This window comes from Rhynchophorus ferrugineus, unplaced genomic scaffold, assembly GCF_030347505.1.
Source record: "Rhynchophorus ferrugineus isolate W39M unplaced genomic scaffold, kcgeb_rfMv2 rfM8, whole genome shotgun sequence".
Taxonomy (NCBI): Eukaryota; Metazoa; Arthropoda; class Insecta; order Coleoptera; family Curculionidae; genus Rhynchophorus; species Rhynchophorus ferrugineus.
The window spans coordinates 5281249-5307295 of NW_027472587.1; the positions used below are offsets into that span (position 1 = coordinate 5281249).

Consider the following 26047-nt stretch of genomic DNA (forward strand, 5'->3'; position numbering starts at 1 on the left):
GTGAACACCATTTTTGATAGAATTAATCACTGAATTCTCAATAATGTACTTGCCATATCTGCAAAACAGTTGGTTTTTATTTTGAGACATAAATGTTTCGTACTCTTTAGAGTACGATTTCCTACAATTATCGTATATTAATTATACATACACCTTTAGTTTTTTCCCTCTCATCACCCTGTCTTCCAAATAATCAGCTTGAGTCATAATCCCGTATTCAGATAGTTTCATTCAAGTGAATAACTAAGCTGTACATTTCTCAATTTCTTCTTCAATGTGTCTGATCGAAGTCATCCTAACCGAAAGTGCCATTAACCTTTCCTCTTTCCAGCATGAAGCACAATATATCTGCAATGAATTATTAATAAATGTTATAACTAATAAAACCTAATCAATTGTTATTCCAACGCTTAACTTTTTCCATCAACGCTAGTTGTCTTAAAACTATTTTTATTATCATCTTGCCATGAAACACCGTTGGGTGTATTGGTTCCATTCTGAAATATCCATGTCCCATCTCATCTAATTTATATTAAATTATGTTTATATCGAAAAAACTTCTCACTGTTTTTATACTCATCATATATTTAATCTCTGATAGTGCTAACATCAAGCTGATCTTGATTCGTCACCTTGAATTCAGTGACCGTGTCCATACTAATATTCAGTGAAGCTGCAACACTCTAAAAATTATTTTCAATAGAAACCGCAGCAAATTAACATTCAGCAGTAAAAATGCTAACCTCCCTAACGAATTTTATGGCAAGAGGGAGCCTGCATTATCTTGTACCTGTCCGAGTAACTGATTAGAGAGGCAATCTGTTTTGTCTGACAGCGATTTGAAATTTATCAAAACAAGCAAGGCGTTAGGACAACATATGCCGGTTTATAACATCTTATCACTATTGTTTTGAAGAATTTTTCATACGTTTGACTACCGGACGACTTTGACAGGCAGGCTCGTTTACGTGTTCGAACGTATCAGACATTGTATCTCTTTTTAGCTATAATAAAATGACAGATAAAATATTATCTGATTTTAAAACGAATTTACAATTTTCGGTAGGCAATAGATTAAACATATTGATGATGTATGTTCACAGCAACTTTGGATATACTATACATTATATATAGAACTTGTTGGGTGACTATTGAGTCTTCTACCATCATCAAATGCTCAAGTTTTCAAGAATGTTTTAATTAACAAAATTGTATCAATATTCCTGCCATACTTTGCATGAAATTAGTGAACTCTGGCCACCAACTTTTCATTGTTTTAAAATATTGTGCTGAATTCTCGTATATTTATTAACCCCAAACAATCAGTTCTAAAATCTTTTTTTCCGGATACCAGTACATGACCACACAAATGACGGAAAATTAATATATTGTGTCAACTTTTGGACACCCTATATAATATACAATCTAAATCTAACGTGATATAGAAGTGAAAGTGAAATTGTTATCTGTAAGAGATTACATTAGCCGAAGAAAGTTCCGCTGCACAAATTTTTACATCTCTCCGGTAGCCGTGATCGTCTAGTGGTTAGGACCCTACGTTGTGGCCGTAGTAACCCAGGTTCGAATCCTGGTCACGGCAGTACTTAAAATACTGTCACGGATGGAGAGTACATTTTTTTGCTAAGAAATATTTCAAAATTGTATGAAATTGTAGAATTTTTCTCATATGTATTGGAGCATGTTTGTAATTCAATCGATTTTTATTCTTCATAATATATATTATCTATAAATTAATACCATAATCACCCATAATTCAATATCTCGTATAATTTTAAATTATATTCAACATAAATAATAGTAATTATCAAGAATATTATATCAATATAATAAATCTAATCGGATAAATTAGGTAAAAATTCTATGTAAATAAAAAATATTGTCTATGATATATGTAGAAAATATATATTACTATATATATATATATATATATATATATATATATATATATATATATATATATATATATATGGAATTGAATGATTAATTAATGATATTTAATGAACTTGTACACCTCATGAGTGGCCATTTCTGTTATTAAATCAATTTCCAGATCAACAAAACAAGATTCATCTAATTATCGATCTTGTTCTTTCGTTTACCCTTTTCCTATGACATCCTGTCACCTATCCCCTGTCTTCACCTCGTGATACCACAGCTACTATATGTTTATATTTTTGTTAACATTTACAATTTAGTATTTCAGTTAGTAGTTATTGTTTATTTAGAAATTTTTAAATTTGATATATGAGAGTTATTCTTTTTAAAAAGGTTATTTTTGTTCTCTGTAAAAATATATGAATATAACAGGCGTCCACAAACTGTATTAACCAAATGTACAAACTGTATGATTTAGATCGTATAACAATCATGGTATATCATAAATATATAATCTTGGAAGGTCGTCGATTGAAAGGTATTAAAGGGAAGCTCTTGGTATATTAATTGACACACTGAGTAATATTTTAACATATTTTCTTGCAAGGCTAGAAATACGGTTTATATCAAATTATATACTAAATCAACAAGAAAAAGTTAAACATAATATTATCTACAACCTTTCGGGGATTTATCTCAAAATTGTACAACTCCAACTTCAAACTGGCTAATAAAACTTTGAAAAGTTCCTCTCTTCTGAAACAAGTAAACGAGTAGCGAGATAATCATTAACGATGCTGCAGAAGCTTATAAAACTTTTACTTATAAATGAAAAAGTTTCTTAAAAAGGATTCCGAGAATATTATCTCGACGGGAATCACCTCTTCCGCAGATTTCTTGGTTTATTTTTTGTATTGAGAAAAAACATCGATATAATGTATTTTTTATATGAACTATATGTCTTGATCGATCGAATAGTTGGAATGAGATGATGTGAAAGTACAACTATTTATATACCAAGAACTAACTAGAGCATGAAAGAAAATGTTATACAAGTTCAGAGCTTTCGAATTTAATAAAACGCGTATGATGTCTCCGATAGCCGTGATCGTCTAGTGGTTAGGACCCTACGTTGTGGCCGTAGTAACCCAGGTTCGAATCCTGGTCACGGCAGCGGTAATACACTTTCGCGGAAGGAGAGTACATATTTTTGCTAAGAAATGTATACAAAATTGTATGGTGATTTTTCTCATATTTATTAGAACATGTTTGTAATTCAATCGATTTTTATTTTCCATAATATGGAGTATCCATAAACTAATAAGGATCCATAATTCAATATCTGGTATAATTTGAAATTATATTCAATATAAATTATAGTAATTATCAAGAATCTTATATCAATAAAATGAATCTAATTAAAAATATTAGGTAAAAATTCTAGGTAAATAAACTATCTTGACTGTGATATAAATAGAAAATATATATATTACTATTTCATTCTACACTGAATACACATTTATATTTAATATATAATATCACTACATAGTATAAAACAAAGTCGCCTTTTCTGTCCCTATATCCCTATGTGCGCTTAAATCTTTAAAACTACGCAACGGATTTTGATGCGGTTTTTTTCAATAGATAGAGTGATTCACGAGGAAGGTTTATATGTATAATACATGCATAATATACTAAGACAACATTGCTAATTTTAGAGGTTTCTAACGTGATGTCGTAAATTAACCTATTTTTTAGGCTTATTTAGCAATTAGCAAAAACGCTGCCTAACCCTACGAGTTAGATCAAATTAATGTACTACAGTATTGTACACCATAAAAAGGTCTACAAAAAAGTCCCTAATGGTATATGTTTATCTTTTAGGGATAACCCACATTAACCATTTTTATTGTTTACTTTTTACGTGAGAAAATGGCTTATTTACGAAGCTATTTTAAGCAATACGGCATTAATCCTTAGCGAATTAAGTACCTTAAATACAGTGTGCAATTAATATAGATCAATATGGTCCCTTACAGCATGTAAATTAAACAAATATTTTCGGAGATATTACAAATTTAAAATTTGCGTTTAAAAATGTGTAACGTAATAAAAATTGTATGAATTTAGATATTCCAAAGATAGCAGGAAATCTTCATAGTAAGTATAGGGGAAGAGGAATTGTTTTACTCCAAATTTAATGGGTGCAGGCCAAGGGCAGTAATGAATGAACCAAAAATACTGGATCGATTTTAACCATGTTTTCATTGAGTGACATAGGCTTATATATTTTATGCCCGTGCAAAGTCGGAGCGGGCCGCTATGTTTTTATATACAACGTTCATATTTTTTCTGTAGTGTATTTAATTTAGTATCAGCATTGCACCCGTGCGAAGCCGGGGCGGGTAGCTAGTAAATGATAAAAAGTGAAATAGTATTTAATTTTTAATATATTAGCAACTATTAGGATATAATTAGAGAAGCTCTTCTTTCTAATCGAACAGAGGGGGGTTAAATAGGGGATGATAATCAATAAAATACCATAAAGTCATATAGAGAATCCGATAAGTAATTAAATAACTAATTCCTTGAAATATATATTTCATAATTATAATCAATAATCCAATATAATACACCAGAAACGTAAACTAAAAAATATGATTCGGCCACATTTTTATCAATATTTTCCCTTTTTTCAATAACTTATTGCACAAATATCAGGTACACTATTTAATATATCTAAATATGGAATTGAATGAACTAAATTAAGCTTTACAGCTAATGACTGGGTATTGCTGTTTTAAATCAATTTTTACATTCTATGGAGTAAATAATTTCATCAAGTTTATTTCAAGTTTCATCTTTCGTCTTCCTCTTACAAATCTTGTTTAAATTCATCTAACTATCGATCTTGATCTTTCGTTTACCTGCTTCCTATGACATTCTGCTATCTATCTCCCTGTCTCCAGCTCGTGATACCGCAACTACCAAGTGTTTATATTTTTGTTAGTATATACTATTTATATTTTTTATTTTTTGTTCGTTTATTCTCCTAATGAAAATTCCTTAAAATATAAATAATATATACAAAATAAAGCGAGTCTCCATTTTTGGATCACAGCAACAAGGAAACAAAATAGCACTACATGGAAGATGAGTTTGCTGGGTTTGAAAAAGGCGTATTCATCATGAGCTGTTCGAACCTGGCCAAATCATTAATACGTCTTTCTAATATAGACTTGATCAAGAAGAAAGGCGTTGCCATTTCTCTTGATATTTACCATTTTATTACATTGTGCTATTATTCATTATAAAACATGTAAAACATGTATTACAAGAAAATGTTGTTTAATGGAAAACATTATTAAAGACATACAGTCAGGAAAGTTTATTATTAAAAAGTTGAGTGAGTTTTCTAAGATCGTCAAAATATTTCCTTCTGGCCTTAACCAATTTGATCATTTTTTTACTATTGTGTATAATAGTGGTGCCTTATTAGAAATGTATATATTCATTGTCAGATTAAACAATTGAAGCATATATCATCGTGTAACAGGTCTTCATAATTACTAGAGTTAACTCAATCACTACGAAATGACGATTCCTTTTTTAGACGCTCAGATTTATATATTCTCGAACCCATAATTGTATTATCATTAATATAAAATTTTTATTTATTTTTGTTCATTTTTAAAGAACAAAATAATTTTTTGTGTCTATTTCTATGTGTTAATTCATTGTTCATTTAGAAGTTTTTAAACTTGATATGTGAGAGTTATTCTTTGTAAAAATGTTATTTTTGTTCCCTGTAAAAATATTGGAATATAACAGTCATAAGATATGATCTTGAAAGATCGCCGATTAAAAGGCATTAAAGGGAAGCTCTTGGTATTTTAATTGACACACTGAGCAATATTTTAAATTATATGTCAATATTGATATCGCATCCGCATAGTTATGCTATTAGTTAACGATGCTGCAGAAGCTTAAAAAACTGTTACTTATAATCACCTATTCGGGACGGGAATCAATTTTGTATTAAGAAAAAATATCGATATAATGTATTTTTTATAGGATATATATGCTTTCGTAGATCGAATAGCTCGAATGAGATAAAGTGAAAGTATAATAATATAAGTATAACGATAAAATAGAGCATGAAACAAAATGGTATAGTAGCTCAGAGCTTTCGAGTTTAACAAAAAGCGTAACATGTCTCCAATAGCCGTGATCGTCTAGTGGTTAGGACCCTACGTTGTGGCCGTAGTAACCCAGGTTCGAATCCTGGTCACGGCAGTGTTTGAAGCACTGTCACGGGGAGACTTTTTTTTAATTTCTTTATATCTAATATAATAATATATAATATATCTAATATAATGAATGTTACCAAATATACAATAGTAATTTGAAGTGTACCTTCAATAATATTTTTGAATTTGGAGATCAAATTCTGAAAAATACATGAAGTCTAATTGAAAAGTGAAACAATCTAAGTTTTATTATATTACGGTAAGAACAGTGTTGCCAAAATCATCCAGTAGAAGTTTAGTTCCTACAATGACTTAGTTAAGGAATTTTTTGTATTTAATTTCTAATACTAGAATAAATTCATAGTCAATAGATCATCTCATCAACAAAAGTAATTGTTGACTCCACAAAAAATTAAAAATAAAATACAGGTATAAAATAGCATACATATTAAGAAAGAAAAAATATTATTTTAGGATTAACAATAGGCTAGATGACTATTTTCGAAAAACTACTTTATGCCTGATGGACAGGAACAGCAAATTGACAATAACTTGACCTTTCTGGAGGGACCTTTGAATCCGGGAGTTCCGCCTAAACTTGCAATCGAAGACAAGACTGAGATAGGTAGCTTCTTCTGACTTTTTCACATTGACGTCTTTCACATCGGTGTTAAAAGCACAGTTGATTTTTGGGATGGGCCTGATGAACGGCTGGGTGTTTGGCGCGGAACCCGAATTGCTCATCTGGAATGATTGTTTGTCTTCATAAAATCATAATAATCATAAGAGCATAAAGATTTGCTCTTTCAGCAAGCTTGGAAATGGAACTTAGTAGGCTGATAGGTCTGTAGTTAGAGGGTGATGACTTAGCTCCTTTTTTGGGGGTAACTGTGATGAATGCATGTTTCCATGTCAATGGGAAGAGGCAGCCTCAGAATGGCGTTGATAATATTAGTTAATTCAGCTGCTTTTTTGATTTGGACTATCGAGATATTATCGAAACCCTGAATCTTGCTGACCATTTGCGTGTATATTTTAGAAGTAACTAGATGGTCTAGAAGTTAACTTGAAGGCACTGATTTCCTCTTTCTCGGTAACATTTATATTTGTAGCAGGATAGAGGCGTTCCATCAGGTTTTAGCGAGGAGCTCGGCGTTTTCGTGGTCGGTGACTGCGAAAGTTCCCATCTGCGTTGATATTCAGGGGTTATAACGTTTTGCGCCTTCCCAATGTGGCTTTTAGAGAGTAGCCAGAAAGTTGTGGGGCCATGCAGCCTTTGGTCCGCTAGAAATGAGTTCCATTTCTCGGATAGCCAAGCTTTAATGGTTTCATTCACTTCCTATTTTACTTTGTTGTTCCCAATTTTGTCCACCAAGTTAAGGGTGGCACGAGCTCTGCAATAGAGACCATTCTTGAGTCGGATTTGTGACTTAATGCTTTCAGGAACTGGCTCACTTTGAGAGTTTGAATAAGATGAAAGATCGAATGATGATTTCTGATAGGCGGAACGGATGAGTTGGTCAGGTCGATCAATCTTCGGAATTATCTTAATAAGTATGTACTAATTTTTATATTAATATTATAATTTTTTCACCATCTAACAATCGTAAGTAAAAATAATAAGTAATTAAACAAATAAATTAAAAATGTTAATTAATGCATATAACATATAATATTCCCATAAATACCCATAAGTTGTTAAGAAATTATATACACCAGTAATTACTGGACATTACTTGCTTTGTTATATATGATTAGTAAAACAGTTTAAATGTAATTGGTAAGTGGTGGAAGTAGGACAAATATAAACGAAAAATATACTATCAATTCAATCGCAATAACTTACTAAGTTTAGTATCTCCGGTAGCCGTGATCGTCTAGTGGTTAGGACCCTACGTTGTGGCCGTAGTAACCCAGGTTCGAATCCTGGTCACGGCAATGGTCGCAGGTGGAGGTAACTTTTATTTTAAACAAATATTTATTATATGTTTTAAAATGTTCTAAAAATCACAATAATTAAACACAATATGTAATTTGAATTTTAATACATTTGAAAATTGTATTATATACAGATGACATATACTATAGTCTAATCAAAAGGCAAAATTAAATATTATAAACTCATTAAATATAACTTAATGGCGAAAGTCGAGGGTGAAATATTAAGTCTAGTAAAACAAATCTATTATTTTTTATTAGATTAATTACTCCAACTCTATCTCGCCCTCTAAATGTAATAGAAAGCTGGTATTTAGCATCAGAAATATCTATTTAACCATATTGTGAATCGTTGACATAATTTTGTTTAAATTGACGTCAAAGATGAACATTGGCAAAATATATGGTTATGATACTGTAGATATACTATAAGCGAAGTTTTGGTTTCGTTCTATTCAGGTGAAATCGATGTTAAAGATGGACCACATTCTGGAAAACTACTTTTCGAAAATGAGAATAATGGAATGGGAATTTCCATAATAGTCCGGCCATATAAGCACTCCCTTTATTGCTCAGGAAATAAACCATTTGGAACCATTTGGAAAAGGCTGACAAAGGGGACAAAGAGGATATAATTGTGTAGAGCTGGATAAGGTTAGTGGGAAAATTTATTTTTTGGGCCTTCCTAAAATCAAATTTGGACACTCCTATAAGTGTCATAAAAATATCAGGGAAAAAAGATCTGCCCAATAGATATCCCTAGGAGACCACAAGTTGAGGCAACTTTTTATGCAGACGACATTGCTTACTTTGTTTTCAAGAGTAGGACCGTATATCCAAGGCAGACTTCAGTAACAACTCGATGAGACGGTCCAGTGGTTACATTTCTGGAGATTGCAAGTCAATTCACAGAAAACCCAGGCCAAAGTTACATTTCAACAAGAACGTCTTCAAGTTTTTCAGAACAACATTCTCAGGAGAATAATCAATGCCGCCTGGTTCGTCAGCAACAATCAAATTCATCAATCAAGTCACCCAAGTTTACAATTTTGTATCCGAACTCTACTCTAATAGACTTATTAACGAGCTGGCGGATATTTTAGGCGCCACATCCGGTTCTTTGTTGCCTTAATTCGGCTAGCCAATTTCCTCGACCTTTAGCCCTGTCGCCCAATTTCCTCGACCTTTCTCGTCGAGCGATTAACGCAGGTACCGTTAGCTGAATGGTGTGATAACGACGGCATATCCTTGCCTGGCTCTCGTGCCTATTAAGAGTGTTACCGGTCACGATACCCCCTTATCAACAGTAAGAACTATCAGTTAGGGACATAGGATCAGCTGATAGGGCGTTTTAATGGATAACCTAGAGGTAGTCTCCACTTAACCAGTCCAACTCGCTTTTTCCGGCGAGTCTCCGCGACCTGGTATCCGTAACAGGATTCCCCTATCCGGTTTCGGATCAAGAAATGACCAAATTAAGATACAGAATATACATTAATAAGAGATATACCTCTAGAACAGAGACACATGCAAAAAGTACCGAAAAGAGATGACAGTAGGACAGGAGACAGGCATTCGAAAAACATCTGATGGGGAAAGATAGTGGATAGTAAGGATATGAAAAAAACACAAAAAGTTCAGCAATATGATGAAGGGAAAGGGTGCAACGCCCAATCAATAGAGAAAATGAGAATTGGGAAAATGGGAAGCAGGAAACCGATACGAAGATGGATGAAGGGATAGGAAAGAGAACAGGAAGACAAATTTGAATAGGTATGGTTCAAAATAATAGCGGTAGCAGATGAAACATGATGAACAGAAAATGAAGGGTCTAAGATTCATAAAATGAGAAACGGTATACGCCATTGTATAGTGAAGTAGATAAAAGCAAGAAAGCAACAGCAGGTGTAGGCTGCATAATCAGTAAGAAGCTGGGGTTTCATACGTTGACATAAGGGTTTGATTTGTTTTATAATAGATAAAAACTGTTGTGGTTCTGTGTCGCCGTCCGAAAGTCGCCAACTCTTTCCTTAGAATGAAATAGTATTTTAAAGTAAATTAGTGTTTCAAACCGTTTCACATTTCATAACTTACATATATCATAATAAACAATATTTAGTTCTACTATTATTTATCAATACATGTAACAAAATTCCTGAGGGATAAAGTTCCCAACTCTATTCAGTTATAATATCCAAAAGGAAACTATCAACAGTAACAAACATGTTAAAAATTTTACGGTACCAATTGAGTTACGAAACTCGTAAATCAGAACGTGTTATGCCGAAATATGATTGAGGAAATGCCGCAAAAACTATCGAGATTATATAGTCAAATGGCTTGATTGCTTCGATTTTATCGACGTTTGGATAGAACAATAAATTCCTGTGCCCGAAACGATAATACCCGTTAAATCATGGCCCACTTTTATGGCGGGTAATAACATAATCTTGGAGTGAAGCCCATATTATTCAAACCGCGCTTGCAACATGATTTACAACGCTAATTAACCGTGTAATAATTTAGATATAAACGTTTGTTCGTGAAAAAATAGTGTCAGCCATGTAAATTCATAATTATCCCTAATAATTTTTGGTTGTAAATTATAAATTTGGAGATTTTTTAGTGAAAAGTGTGATGATTGACATTATAAAAATATATACCCAACATACTAGTGTTTTACTACTCTTGTCCGATAAAAGTCCGAACTTTGCTTACTACTATAACAACGTAGGGACCTAGCAACTAGGTGATCATCGCTACTTGTGCCACGGAAATTTATTTAACCAGAAATAAAACGATTGTTAGTAATTCTACCTCTATAAAAATATAATTTAATATAGTTCGGAAGCTGACGATATTTCCCATTGTCACATTTTCTTCACCTCAGATTTTCTTGTATTTTATAAACCTGAGTTAAACGTTTACAACATGATAGAAAACTTTATTACATGGCAGTTTAATGTTAGATATTAAAACATAAAATTAACAAATGTGTGAATAAGTATAGCAGGAAAATTTCATAAATCATATTAACAAAAAATATATTTAAATGTTAGTTTACACTTGAATGAAACATTTTCAAAACAGAAGAAAAACCTTATCAAATATTAGAATTATTATGTACTATCGATTGGGGTCATTGGGCGGTAGTGGTCGAAATTCGACTAAAATTTATTAGGTATATCGTGTTTCTCTCACAATAAACTAAAGAGAATAATTTAAAAAGGATATGTTCTGGTACAAAAACTTAAGATCATTAATATATTTGATATATAATGTTAATTCACGGAATATGTCTGTGCATTAAGACATTAAATTATATGTAAATTACCTGAGGAACTAACAATCAATAACCTTTTTAAATAACATTTAATTAAATATAATTTCCAGTAAGTTTCAATTATCTACAAAGTATCGATACGTTTTTATTTCTTTTTTACAATTTAATATCGTATATTAAAGAAATGTATTCACAATAATCAAAGCAACTGATGAATTTTCGAAACTTAGGTCTATAAAGTAATTAATCAAAATAATTGATACAAAGTTAAAAAAAAATATGAATTACTACAAGTTCTTAAGCAAGAACAATTTTTCTTAGCTGTTTTGTATTCTGTGTTCATATTAAATTACATAAAATGTTGCTTGCGAAAATCTAAACGCCTTCTAAACAAAGAGGATAAACGATTCTTGTTATTCCTGAATTTTATTTCTTTTTTAAATATATTCCAAAGTCTCCTTTTAATAGCTAGGGGTTTATTTGGACTGGACCTACAGTTAAACGTGGGCTCCAAACCGCTGTCCTCAGCATTAAGCCTACCGACTGACGAGTGACCAAATTTAGAAATCAACCCAGAAGACATCCGGTCTTACCCAGCCTGGTTACTGGCGTCACTGGGATCATTTTCCTGGTCGGATTTTACATTTTTGCCAAACTTACCACAAACATAAATTTACGACCCCTTAGCAGGATTCGAACCCGCGGCTATAGCAACAGGTAGGAGGACCGTCCAATCGCCTTTACCACTGCGCCACCAAGCCGGGCTGAATTTTATTAATCTATGTTGGGATGAAATTTTCGCATATGTCGGATTTCTTTCACAACTGTAGATACCTCTCGATAAAGCCGACACATTAATTTGTTCTTTCTCCAAAAATGTAAAATGTAACTTTACATGGTTCATATTAGTCTTAATTTTTTTTTATCCAAACTTGCCATTAGGCTTAATATGTTTTACGCCATGCTTTATAGTAACAGTTCAAACAATACGGGAATAATCCAAAGTAACACAAAATCTTAAATAACTAAAGAAAAAATAAAAAAATTAAATTAAATAACTTGTGTCACACTCGCTGTCTGTTTTAATGTTATTTTAAAACAAAATGTAGAGCTTTCTCTTCTGATTTAGAATTGTTTTGCCGGCATCTTGCAGTACAGTGCTGCGAAATTTAGATTTTAAAAATTATGCGTCTGTGATTGATTTACATACCACAGAAACTACGAATAATTTACCATATAAGAATTGGAATAAGCAGCGCGTCCGCCACGTCCAGTGAAAATAGAGCCTAAAATATTTGTTGATTTATTTTGTGTCACCGATCTGACGACTATTCTTGGTTACTTGATTTCAGCCTCTCTTTTATTGGGATTTACTTATTTGTAGCGCATATTAGATAAAAATTTTAGCCCTATTTTTTCTTGTTCCATGCTACCTTTAGCTGTGATGAATTTCACGTCTCCAGGTACCTCTGTTTAAAAAAGTCGAAAAATTAGTTAAAATTTTCACTAAGGTAATATGAAAATATATGTAAAATGGCCCTAATTCTATTAACTTGTCTCATCTGCCAAGACAAGCAGCACTTGTTATTTGTTATTTTTCTTATTATATATCTGTATTCGTATTATATGTGTGTCCTGTTAAGTATGTTCCAGATAATAATTACATTCAGTAATACTTGAATTTGGCTTCATGAAATTGGATTAATAATGTATTTAAATTAAGTGTTCAAGATGACGTGTGTGAAAAATCAAGATATATCATCATTCTCTAATGAATTAACATAAATCTGACGTATAGGTGACATAACATAATAATAATAGTGGAATAATATAAAGATATATAAAAATCGTGGTTGCAATATTACATATACATTAATTCTTACTCTTTTTGGTGTGGTACTGTCTTGTTCATATTTACATGAAGCTGATTGGTCTGTTTCGAAAGAATCTGCGGAGAAACACATGTTATAATTTTCAGTTTTCAAACTTTCTAATTTACTTCCTTTGAAAAACACATTATATTTATACTTCTAGTGTTTGAAGATTCCAATGTGGGCTAAGCAATTGTTGACTTCAATGTAGAACTTCAATAGGTAACGCCAAATGAACTCTGAATATACATATATTGTGTACTTCAGCTAATTATCCTTGTAGGCTTTAATAAGAAACTTGTAATTGGACCCATAATCATCTGGTTTAAAATACAAAGAACAAACCTTCCTGCCTGGAAACTTGATTCAGGAGTTATAAGAGTAAATAGAATAGAATTTAGATTTTAAAACAAAAAACCATTTTAAAATAAAATATGTACATAATAATCATTCTAATAACTTAATAAAAATAAACAAAACCTTATTTAACCTACCCATTACGTGTATTTTATGTTATGTAGTACCGAGATATATATTGAACAGAAAAAAGCATAGTATTTTTTTATATGTAAACTATATTTCTATAGAGACTAAATATGAACCAGTGTGTTCTCCTAGATAAATCCCTAGTTTTATAATATTGTAAAGTAAATTGAACTTTAACTGTAACTTATAAAGATGTTAAACAATTGAAATAAGTTCAATTATATGAATATAATGTTTCTTTTGTACATATTACAACCTTAGACAAGTACATTACGATATTAAAAAGATTGAAAAGAGCATAACATATGTTATGTATATGTTATAACACTGATCACAGATCAAACTCCTTATACGTCTAGGTAATAATTGAAAACTAAATTTAAACAAATATTCAATAGCTGTGATCGTCTAGTGGTTAGGACCCTACGTTGTGGCCGTAGTAATCTAGGTTCGAATCCTGGTCACGGCAGCGCTTAATAATGCACTATTATGGTAGCGAACTTAGTTTTTTAATTTAAATTTTTAGGATTTATATAAATTTGTACTTAAGATTAAAAGTGTTCACCACAATTTTTTTTAGGTGGAACATATTAACTTGTCAACTTAACAATATTAAATAAATAATTATCGTTATTTATACATAAGTTAAGTTAGTAATTATTAATATTTGCATTTATGTCATCTGGAAAAGAAATGCTTGATGATTCAGAAGTTAGTTAGTAAACTATCTTCAGTGCATATTTTTTGCTTTCAAATGTTTTCAATACTTGTGTGTTGTACTTCTAGCTTTTCTTGAAGATTCCAATATGGACTGAGTAATGGCTGACTTCAATGTAGAACTTCAATAGATTACGGCAAATAAACTGTGAACATACATGTATTGTGTATTTCAGATTAATTATCCATGTAGACTTTAATGAAAAACTTATAGTTGGACCCACAATCATCTGGTCTGAAATACAAAAAACACACCTTCCTGTCTGGAAGCTTGATGTAAGAGTTCATAAGATCCCTTAAATTTATCACTTACTACCAAAAGCCATGTCCATGCTAAAATACAATCCTTATTAAAGGAATTCGCTCACTTTGAACACCCTCATCTTGGAAAAGAAAGCTTTCGTTCTGTTTTTTACTGTTTTGCTTTTAGTTGTTTTTGTTTTTAATACATCTGCCTTCTAGTAACCCAGACACACAACGAGAATTTTGGTACGAGTACAACTGTGCTGTCAATTGCTGTCTATGTGCGAGAGATTTCTGAATACGGTTACAAAATTCTTACAAATTACAGCTAAAAATTTATTACAAAATCACAGGTTACAAATTTTAGCTAACCCTGCAGACAGCTCATAATCTTGTTATATGATACATCATTTTGAAAATAAGAAAAGTTGTTCTTGAAATAAATAATATTGAGAAAATGTGAATACAACATGAAAATTGCAATTACAATACAAACATGAAAATAGAGAAATATAAATAAAATAATAATATAAACATTTTAAATTAAAACTATAGAACACCCATTGGGCACTATAACTAATACATTCTGCATTTTCTTTCACCTTATCTAAATATAAAAATATTTTGTCAGGAACAGTAACACTGTTAATGGTTGTTAAAAACACTACATCATATATTCACAAATATCCAACAAACTAAACGAATTTTGAATCTATAAATACTCTGAGTATAAAATTCTAAAATTAATTCACAATATCTGCAGAAGTTATCGTAAGTGGATTGAAATTTGCATAAAAATCTATGAAATTAATTAGAAAATATTCTTTTAATTAAACTGTTAAAATATGTTCATATAAATGCTGATAATATATAGTATTAGACGTTCTCTGACATATAATATAGATAATAGTTTAAAGATATTTGGTGGTTACGTGTTAAGGTAAAATAGAAAGTATAATAAGCAAAATTAAATAGAGCATAGCGAAACACTAGTCTTGAAAATTTCAAGGCTTTCTAATATGACAAATCGAATTTCACGTCTCCGATAGCCGTGATCGTCTAGTGGTTAGGACCCTACGTTGTGGCCGTAGTAACCCAGGTTCGAATCCTGGTCACGGCAGTGGTTGAAACACTGTCACGGGGAGACTTTTTCTTTTTTATTTTAATTTTCCATATCAGAACCTTTATTGAGGAAAATTGGTGAATATATAAATTAGATTATTTTTCGTCATTTTCTGCAACTTTCTTCCATTTTGTTGAGAGCATGGCTATACCGCGTCGAAAGAACGATGTTGATTTGGCGATGAGAGATAAGCCAGTCTGCATCGATCTGAACAAGTGGTTACTTGAGGATGTTGCACAAGTAGAATTTACAAGTGAGTACGCGAGGAGCGGCAGAACTTCCAATTTGAGCACGAAATATGTAATCTTCACAATTCCGACAAAACGTGACGCACCATTGTTATGTTAGAGGATTGTTATGTTTGCGTCTCTTACTCGCTAACAATAGACTCGTTTTAACCGACTTCGAAAAAGGAGGAGGTTCTATGTTAGGCAGTATATATTTTTTTTAATGTATCTCCGCCGATTTCTCCGTCAATTATGGATCGATTTTCAAATTATTTTTCTTATTGGAAAGGGTGCACCTCCGACGTGGTCCTATTGAAACCATGTAGGATCTGTAGGATAGGAAATTGAGTGATACGCTCTAATTTCAAAGGCACGTACAAAGTTTTCACATGTTTTTTATCTAAAATAATCAGATATTTGGGTATAGTATTATTGTTGAGCTGATGTGACGGAAAATCGGAAGTTGATCAGTGCAAAAGGTATTCAGTTTGCTATTTAAGCACTAAATATAGAATATATAAACTCGTAGAAATAATAGAAACAATTGATTCTATGGTGTAATTGTTAATACGTTTAGTTCCCAAACGGAGGTCTCCGAGAATGTTTTTTTGTTCTAATTTACTTTTAACATATGTCAAATGACCTAGGCTAGGTAGCGGAGGGGGTGCCTGAAGTGTTCCTTATTTTCAATCAATGTTTCTTTATACCTTTTTTCCGCATATGGGCTGCGCTTTTATTTGGCCTACCCATTGTAATATTAAATTAGATAACTGCGTAATTTATTGAGTAAATATTTAACACTAAAAAGAGGAAAATAAAATATTTTTAATAAAAATATTGAACGGACTTAAAAAAATAAATAAGGAACTTATTGAAAATAAACACAAACAAAAACATTTTAAACTAAAATATGTACATAACAATCGTTATAATAACTAAATAAAAATAAACAAAAACCCTATTTATCCTATCTACTACACGTATTCTATATTCTACTGTATAGACACAATTTAGTTTAATACGTGCCTAAACCTATTTATCTATTTACAATATTATTTGAGCTACTACGAACAGATGACTTTGAAGTCGGTGCCGAGCAATAAATTAGATTTGTTTTGTTCGTATCTCTAGTTTTATATTATTGTAAAATAAATTGTACATTAAATGTAACTAATAAAAATGTATTAATAATTAATTTAAAAATTCCCAATTTTTGGAAATAATTAATTCAAGTTCAATAATATAAACATAATGTTTCCTTTGTACATATTTTACAACCTTAGACAGGCACATTACGATATTGAAAAATATTGAAAAGACTTTAACATATGTTATGTATATGTTATGATTTAATATTTACTGTCCTATTCAGTTTATTTAAAAAGAAGTGGTTTGTTTAGCAAAAGTAAAAGTAACCACACTAATCACAGATCAAACTTGGTTTACGTCTAGGTAATTATTGAAAACTAAATTTAAATAGATCTCCGATAGCCGTGATCGTCTAGTGGTTAGGACCCTACGTTGTGGCCGAAGTAACCCAGGTTCGAATCCTGGTCACGGCAGCATTTAATGCACTATTACGGTAGAGAACTTACTTTTTTAATTTTCAATTTTCAGGATTTATATAAATTTGTGTTAATATTGAAAGTGTTCAACATAATTTTTTTTGGGTGGAACTTGTATACTTCTCAACTTACAATGCTAAATAAATAATTATTGTTACTAATACATAAGTTCAGTTAGTAATTATTAATATTTGCATTTATGTGATCAGGAAGAGAAATGTTTGATAATTCAGAAGTTAGTCAGTAAAGTATCTTGCATTTCAGTGCATATTTATTGTTTTACAGAGATTTGTACCTTTTAATATTAATATATCATTATTAATAAAATATATTTGTACTATAAATATATACTATCATATTAGAGAGATTCCAAATTAAGTACATAATACTAAGATTTATTAAAACTGTTGATTATATTATGGTATAGAGGCAAAAAACCTAATACTAACACGCCAGTTTGGGTTTATTAACAAGCATTCAACAATTTCCAGGTCCACAGAATAATAGATGTTGTTGAAAAAGCCTACGAAAGTAAAAAAGTATGCTCAGCTATATTCTTAAATGTAGCACAAGCCTTCCATAAGATTTAGCATGAAGATCTTGTTCATAAACTACAGGAAATGTTACCAAAACAACACACCGATCTATTAAAATCGTACATGACAACCAGAATGTTTAAAGTCAAACAAGAAGAAGCTTATTCTACAATAAAAGAAACTAAAGCAGGTGTACAACAAGGAAGTGTACTGGGCCCAATGTTTTATCTACTCTAATCTTGTGATATACCACAAATGGGGACTATTGCGATGACCAGATTTGCTGATGATAGTGCGATTATATATAACTGTCAGAGACAAAAGTGAAGAAGCCTCACGAAAATTACAACAGGAAAATGACAATATAAATAGTTGTACATAAGCTTTAAAATAAAAATTAATGAAAGTAAATCTGTGCATGTGCAGTTCACCTACAAGGAGACTGTACAAGTACCAATAACATTAAATAATACTATCATTCCATATAGCAACAACGCTAAATATCTCGGAATGAATCTTGATGAACAACTTCGCTGCAAAGGGCATATAAAGAAGAAAAGAAAGGAACTGGAATTCAAATATAGGAAAATGTACTGGCTAATTGGAAGAAAGTCAGAATTATCAGTACATAATAGAATGCTATTATATGAGCAGATACTGAAACCTTTATGGACATACGGAGTTCAATTATGGTGATGTTTGGCAAAGAGTCACATAAACAAAATACAAGTTTTTCAGAACAAAGTCCTGAGAGGTATTGTGGGCGCACCCAAATACTATAGGACTGATTACCTTCATCGAAACCTTCAGATACCCACAGTCAGTCAAGAAATCAAAAGTATTGCAAGGGGGCATGAGGAAAGACTCCATTCTCATGAGAATATTGAAGTATTTCAGCTTTTGGATACCACCAGAATAGGACACAGACTCATAAGAATCAAACCATCTGATCTTGTGGAGATTTGTGTAGTGAGTATTTCACCAGATACTGAGATAGGGCCTACTCTGTCCTCCTAGTTTCATACCTAGATTTAAGTTATAATAAAGAAAAATTGTAGGTTAGTCAGAAACGACTAGTAACAATGTAACAATCAAATAATAAAAAAATGTCATTGTAAATATATAAAAAAAAACTCCTTCAGTGACAGTGTATTACCACTGCCGTGACCAGGATTCGAACCTGGGTTACTACGGCCACAACGTAGGGTCCTAACCACTAGACGATCACGGCTATTGGAGACATGTTAACGATTAAATTATTATAGACAGTCTTGATATTTCTTGTTACAGTTTCTTTCACGCTCATTTTCACATTATTTTTGTCTGATGTTTATATTTACTGTCTCTTCTTACTGGAAGCTCAAACATAACAAGCTAAGCTTAACTATTATTATTACTTAACTAGAACTTGTAAAATGTCATGGAACTATTGAGTTTTTAGATTCTAAGAATAAAGACGGCTAGTCATGGTATTCCTGTGAACATTATGAGACCTCTATTGTTTACTTATAGGTTCCGATTGAAATTGTGCTGCTTATCATTCAACGACAAAACTATAGCAATTAGGTGAAAACAAAAAGAAAAGAATAGACCAATATTTTAAACTTCCACTTCAGTAATGACTGCATCCTGCTCTATTTTTGATAACATTAGTCTCTTCAGCAAAGCTTCGTACAGGTTTTTAAAATACCCTTGATCAAAATTTTCCCACTTATTTCGGATAGCTCCTTTTATTTATTCAATATTGTTAAATTGTTTAGCATTTGAGTGTGCGACACGTGCTAGCTTATCCCAACAATTTACAATAATACTGGAATTGAGGAAGCTCACTAGCTACTTAAAAATTTGAATATTGTGTTTTGAAAAAAAGTCTTTAACGAATTTTGCAATATTATGAACACCAGTGTTGTTTCGCTGAAAGATATATATGTGCCTGTGTTCACAAAATTTTCAAAATAAATTTTGAATATGTTTGTTGCTACAGTACAGTACAGTACCAACTATGACTATTATTACTCCTTTACATTTAGGGGTATTACTGATGTAGAACAGGTATAATATTGGTCCAAGGACACTAAGCTTTTCAGTATAAAGAAGTTGACTCGATCATGTTTTGAATTGACATTGGTAGGCTAACATTTTAGATTCTCAGCAAAATTGCATAATGGAATTTAAGTTGCTTAATTGCATTGCAAAGTATTTGCACATTTGTAAGTTCCATAAGTTTATTTAGGTGCGCAGTACCTTACAGTATCATATTTAATATTATCATTCTCTATATAATATTTTATACTATTATCGCGGACTCCTCTCGCTGTATTGTCTGTATACATGGTATGGTTTCCTTTGTGTTGTCCAGTTCCAGTAGCTTTATTGCCTCCATGTTGCTATGATTTAGCGACCTTATTTCATGTTTTAGGGCGAAATCTTGAACCACTTTGTGTATATATATATATATATATATATATATATATATATATATATATATTTAATTTCGAGGTTATCGTGTAGCTCTTCGCTGGTTACGTAGTGATAAGCATTGATAATTAATCGTTAAACTTTGTTTTGAGCACGTTGGATTACTAATTGATTTGATCTCTTAGTGCAAGCCCATATTTCCACTTCATAGGTCTAAATTGGCTTTATGATTGACTGATAAATCAATCTCTTTGATTTTAGTTTAAATTGAGAGTATCTTTCGACTAACTAGTTGCTTGATTTTTAGTCTAATCTGCTCTGCTTTTTGTCTAACATGATGTTTCCAGTTTAAACTGCCATCGTGATATATTCCGAGGTACTTAGCTGATTCTGTTCGAGAAATCTGGCAACCATCAAATAATATAATTAGGTTTATGTCATTTCGCCACAACGCAACATTAGCATGGACAGATTTGGAGCTATTAAGCTATTATTACTACTAAACTATTATTTTCCAGTTCCTAGTCCACTTGTAAATCTTGTTAGGAGTCAACTTTAATAAATTGCGTCTTTATTATTGAATCTAATTTAGCTTCTTCTTTCATACATCGTTATTAATCGTATTTGTTAATAACCCATATAACTGAAGAAATAATTTGAAATAATGGATTGGTAAAGGTAATGTAACGTAACTTGTCAATTAAATTATATGTCCGGTAACTTTTAGTTTTATAAAATTTTAGGTGTCTTATAATTAATAAAATAGTTCTCATAATACATTATTTTCTGTTTACTTTTATTTAAATGCTAGTTATAAACTTCAAATTCAGTGCCGTCATTAAATACGATATATCACATCTGCTTGACATAATCTTTTAAAAACCACTAAAGATATATGTGGTCGTTTTTCTGTTTGGACAACTTACTGTTGTACGACGTTTTGTACTCTTATTAAGAAAGATATACAAGCAAGAACTGTTTGGATACTTGGTTTAATACTTTTCGGTTTGGATGAACTTCATCAGCGATAGTCGATCAGAAAGAAACAGTAACTGTATGAAACTCTCTTGACATAAGATTATGATTCAATGCTGATAAATATTAAGACAGGGTGATGATGGTAGAGTGTGGAAAGTTTATATATGTTAAGTGAATATGTATGTAGTAGTTCAGAATATACATGAGCATTTCATTAAAATATATGAGCAGGAGGTAATTAATATTAACTCTTTTGAAGATATGGCAAATGCATCAGCGAGAATCAAGCAATTAAATGTAATTTTATTTAAAAAATGTACACAGATAGTAACAAAAGAATTTAGGAGAAATACAATAATATCAGAATTACTCGACAATGAAACAGAGCAAGGAGGGAAACAAATACTAAACATTAAAAGGAAAATATGCTCTCTAATAGAAATAAAATACAGTAATTAAATATAGAATTGTTGATTAGGTGAATTAGACCTCCAAGGGATACCATTTGATATTGAATAGACTCTGTTCATCTAAACAGATCTGTCTGTTCACGCTATATTATTTTACATAATCCATAATAAATAAATTATAAGGAATCAGAACCAATTAATCAACACGACCGAATTACAACATCCTAACAATATATCACCCCCATCATCCTGTGAAAATTGTTTGGACAAAAGGGAATAAAGAGAATAATAAAAGCTCGATCTCGGACAATGTTATTAAACGTCGATGTCCGTTCATACGTGGCGTCCCGGAAGAGCGAGACTACATTTCAACCCCCTCTAATCGATATTCCGTACGTATAATAGGCAGAAGTTTTGAATGCGTTCTGACATTGGGTTAGGGGGAGACTTCGGAGCACAACCTTTGGTTTTCGGCTTTGCATCAAATTTCTATTACCATAATGGCGGGCTCTGGTATGCCCGCTTGTTTCAACTTTGTCAAACTTTGCGTGTATATTAATATGTAACGTTAGTAGGCGTATTGTTTTGTTTGCGTAATAGTTGAAGAACCTTCATTGGGACGAATTGAGTTTGGTTCGGAAATTCAAATATTCTGTTGGTTATAAGTTTGATTTTTCTTTTATTTGTCAAGTATCATGTATTCTGATATTTTTTTCATTTAGTAATTTTCGATTAAGAATAGAGGAGCTGGATAATATTTTAACATGGTTCTTCGAACAAATATCGAAATATTAGGTTCTCGCACATATTGTGATAATTATTTATAATTTTAAAAAGGCATTTATTGAGGAAAATTCGTACAATTCATATTACTAAAAATGTTAAATATTAACTAAAACCATTTACAAACCTTGCAATTTGTAATTGCTGGCTCTTTTTGTAACAATTTCTGGTTAAATTTATATAATTGACGTCGGTAGACATTTATTAGGCTTTGGAAGCTCGTTATATATATTCGTATGTCATTAATATTCCGAATTCTATAGATTCGGATGGATGTCCACTTTTCATGACCTGAAAATTTGTTGGGAATTTAAGTTGAAATTTCATCAAATAAGTCTTTCAATTGCATTCTCTTCGAAACTTCTCAGTCCTCCAATCCATTTTTTATCCTCGCCATCAAATATTTGGAACCAAAACCGGCCGTTGGGATATAAAGCATCACCATAAGCTTCTAAATGTGTTGGGTTTCGGCAGCACATTTCTTCAAAATCAAGCAACAGAAGTAATGAGTATATAACCTGTTAGTTATATAAAAATAAATAATTAGTGAAATAGCAATACCTAAAATATCTAGGCTTTAAGTTTATATATAAGAATAACCTGCAGTTAATCTATAATTGATTTTGTGAATGCTCTATATACATTATCTATCATAATTATACATATTCTAAAATATAACATTTAAAAATTTTACTTTTTTGGGAAGAACAACAATTATTTTTATTATTTTTACGTTTAGTGTAATAGTATATTGCTATATATTAATTAATTGCTATATATTAGTCATAAACACAAGAGGTTATAAAGGATAAGAATTAGTCGGGATATGAATTAATTCTAACTGTATATTTTTATACAAAACGATTCAATTAAAATTGTGGTGAAAGTTAGTTTCAGATATACAGGGTTCAAATTGACCAGACAGTACCGTAAAAAAACAACACACATCACATCTCCAGTAGCCGTGATCGTCTAGTGGTTAGGACCCTACGTTGTGGCCGTAGTAACCCAGGTTCGAATCCTGGTCACGGCAGTGGTAATACACTGTCACGGAGGAGATTTTTTTTAATATCTCCGATAAGATTATCAATATATTTAATAAACCTGTAACAGTTATTGTATAAGTCTTATATATTGTAAAAATAGGTCTAAGCAAAAAAATTTGATAAAATCAATATAAAAAAATTTTAATAATCATATGGTCCAAGTCAATATGTAATTAATTCACATCCAATTATTTTTTCTACAATATAGATCACAGAGAAAGACATTAAATAGTTATTTATTGTTAATTATTATATCATATATATTAATTGTATTATTAATATATGAAACTTATATTATATTATGACATGGCAGGAGAGGACTTTTTTATGTTGCCATATATCAAGTACAGATAAAATTTGGTAACGCGAAACTTTAATTGAGAAAATGTAACGTGAAAAAGGAAATGAAACAAGTAATACAAAAATAAGAAAAAATATGACCAAAACTAAAGAACTAAATAAAGTAATGAGGAGAAAAACTTCATAATATTTGGAGTAGTGGAACAAAAGATATAAAAAACATAATCAATAAGAAACAAAATCATAAAAAGGTAAAATCGATGAGAAATATATAATATAACAATATAAAAGCATGACTCACAACAAAAACAAATAGAATAGATATACTGAAAATAAAAATGTTAACAGGCAAGCAAGAAAATAGTTAAGAATGAACTCAAAAACGAATAAAATAAAACAGTAAACAACCAAGAAACGCTGATATTATTTAATGATCGATAAGGAAGCAATGAATGGTATTGGAAAATCTAAACAAAATGTCACTAGTGGAGGAATATATGCTAAAAATGGATTGCAAAATAGTTAAAATCTTATATTTCGGATGAAGTATTAAATAAAAAAGGAGCTGTCGTAAGATTGTATGTTACCGAAGAGATTACCTGAGTTAAACCGGTGAAGTTCCTGAGTTGTCAATATTGCCATATTATTTAAACCACAAAGAAGCTTATCCATGTCAAGTTTAGAAATAAATGAAACCTACCTGGAACAAATACTATCCGAGTGTCATATGCTAGTGACAGGAGGCTTCTTTAGAAGCCCAATTTGAAAAAAAAACGCACTCGATAAATGTATAAATTTGTATCGAACACTGAAAAGATATTATTCTGATTTTATTCAAAAGTATTTTTGTTTACACTGATTGAAATCCTTCAACGCATGGATATGCGATACCTGGATATGAGATTGTTCAAGAAGAGCAATTTGGACATAAATCAACGGTTTCGCTGTCACGGTTAAGGTCTCGACTTCAAAAATAATAATTTTCTTAGAGCTTTAGCATCATTAACCAGGCGGTTAGAAAATTTACTAAGAGCCATGAAGGACCACTTCTTCATCATATTAATAACGAGGCAATTCAGTTTGAAAGTGAACCTGAAGATAGAATAGAATCTGACAAAACGGCTAGCGAGGAGTCAGCATTTTGATTTAGTGCAAACTTGTAATAGTGTAAAATTAGAGCATTAGGGCCAGTGTTTATGTTAACAGGTTAATTAAAAAGTGCCCGGCCTACCATAGTAAAACACATTTTCTTGACAAGATTAGTTTTTTTATTCAACATATACCTTGAAGGAACCCTTCAAGAGTGATACGCTGATTATAGCGATCCTTCAACTTTCCGATACCATTTTGGTAGTATGATTTGTCTTTTGCATCAAAATAGGCCTCAGTTTCGGCTATCACCTCTTGGATCACTCACATCACATTCTCAGGGCGATCACCTCACACGATCACCCATTCGACAAAAATTTCTTTCGAGCGAGCATTCTTTTGAGATCTGAGTATTCGCTGGGGGCCAGATCTGGAGAATATGGTGGATGAGGAAGCCCAATTTATGGATATTTGCCATTGTTTTCAATGACTTGTGACACGGTGCATTGTCTTACTGAAGCAAAACTTTCTCATCAAAATCTCTCTTTTCGCCGATTTCGCCCTTCAAACGGCCCAATAATGTTATGTAATAGTCGCTGTTGATGCTCCTTCCTTTTTCAAGGTAGTCAATGAAAGTTACTCCATGCGCATCCCAAAATACAGACGCCAGCATTCCAAGCGACTGTCACGTTTTCCCACGCTTTGGAGCGGGTTCACCGTGTGCAGTCCACTCCGATGACGTTGATTCGACTTCGGAGTGAAATGATGGAGCCATGTTTTATCCATTGTCACATATCGACGCAATAACTCGGGTTTATTACGCTTGATCATCTTCAAACACTGCTCCGAATAATCAACTCGTCGTTGTTTTTGGTCAAAAGTGAGCTC

The 26047-nt window shown here is 31.6% G+C and overlaps 8 non-coding genes across 8 annotated transcripts; 7 read left to right on the forward strand and 1 right to left on the reverse strand.

The window, feature by feature from the left end:
* The first annotated feature begins 1528 nt into the window (after window positions 1–1528).
* TRNAH-GUG (transfer RNA histidin (anticodon GUG)) lies at window positions 1529–1600 on the forward strand. The gene has a single exon. It is a non-coding gene; the product is annotated as a tRNA-His (tRNA).
* A 1397-nt stretch (window positions 1601–2997) lies between these two features.
* Window positions 2998–3069, forward strand: TRNAH-GUG (transfer RNA histidin (anticodon GUG)). The gene has a single exon. It is a non-coding gene; the product is annotated as a tRNA-His (tRNA).
* A 3051-nt stretch (window positions 3070–6120) lies between these two features.
* On the forward strand, window positions 6121–6192 carry TRNAH-GUG (transfer RNA histidin (anticodon GUG)). The gene has a single exon. It is a non-coding gene; the product is annotated as a tRNA-His (tRNA).
* Window positions 6193–8012: 1820 nt separating this feature from the next.
* TRNAH-GUG (transfer RNA histidin (anticodon GUG)) lies at window positions 8013–8084 on the forward strand. The gene has a single exon. It is a non-coding gene; the product is annotated as a tRNA-His (tRNA).
* A 7648-nt stretch (window positions 8085–15732) lies between these two features.
* On the forward strand, window positions 15733–15804 carry TRNAH-GUG (transfer RNA histidin (anticodon GUG)). Its single transcript has one exon. It is a non-coding gene; the product is annotated as a tRNA-His (tRNA).
* A 1720-nt stretch (window positions 15805–17524) lies between these two features.
* TRNAH-GUG (transfer RNA histidin (anticodon GUG)) lies at window positions 17525–17596 on the forward strand. Its single transcript has one exon. It is a non-coding gene; the product is annotated as a tRNA-His (tRNA).
* Window positions 17597–19294: 1698 nt separating this feature from the next.
* TRNAH-GUG (transfer RNA histidin (anticodon GUG)) lies at window positions 19295–19366 on the reverse strand. Its single transcript has one exon. It is a non-coding gene; the product is annotated as a tRNA-His (tRNA).
* A 4319-nt stretch (window positions 19367–23685) lies between these two features.
* TRNAH-GUG (transfer RNA histidin (anticodon GUG)) lies at window positions 23686–23757 on the forward strand. Its single transcript has one exon. It is a non-coding gene; the product is annotated as a tRNA-His (tRNA).
* Window positions 23758–26047: the final 2290 nt, after the last annotated feature.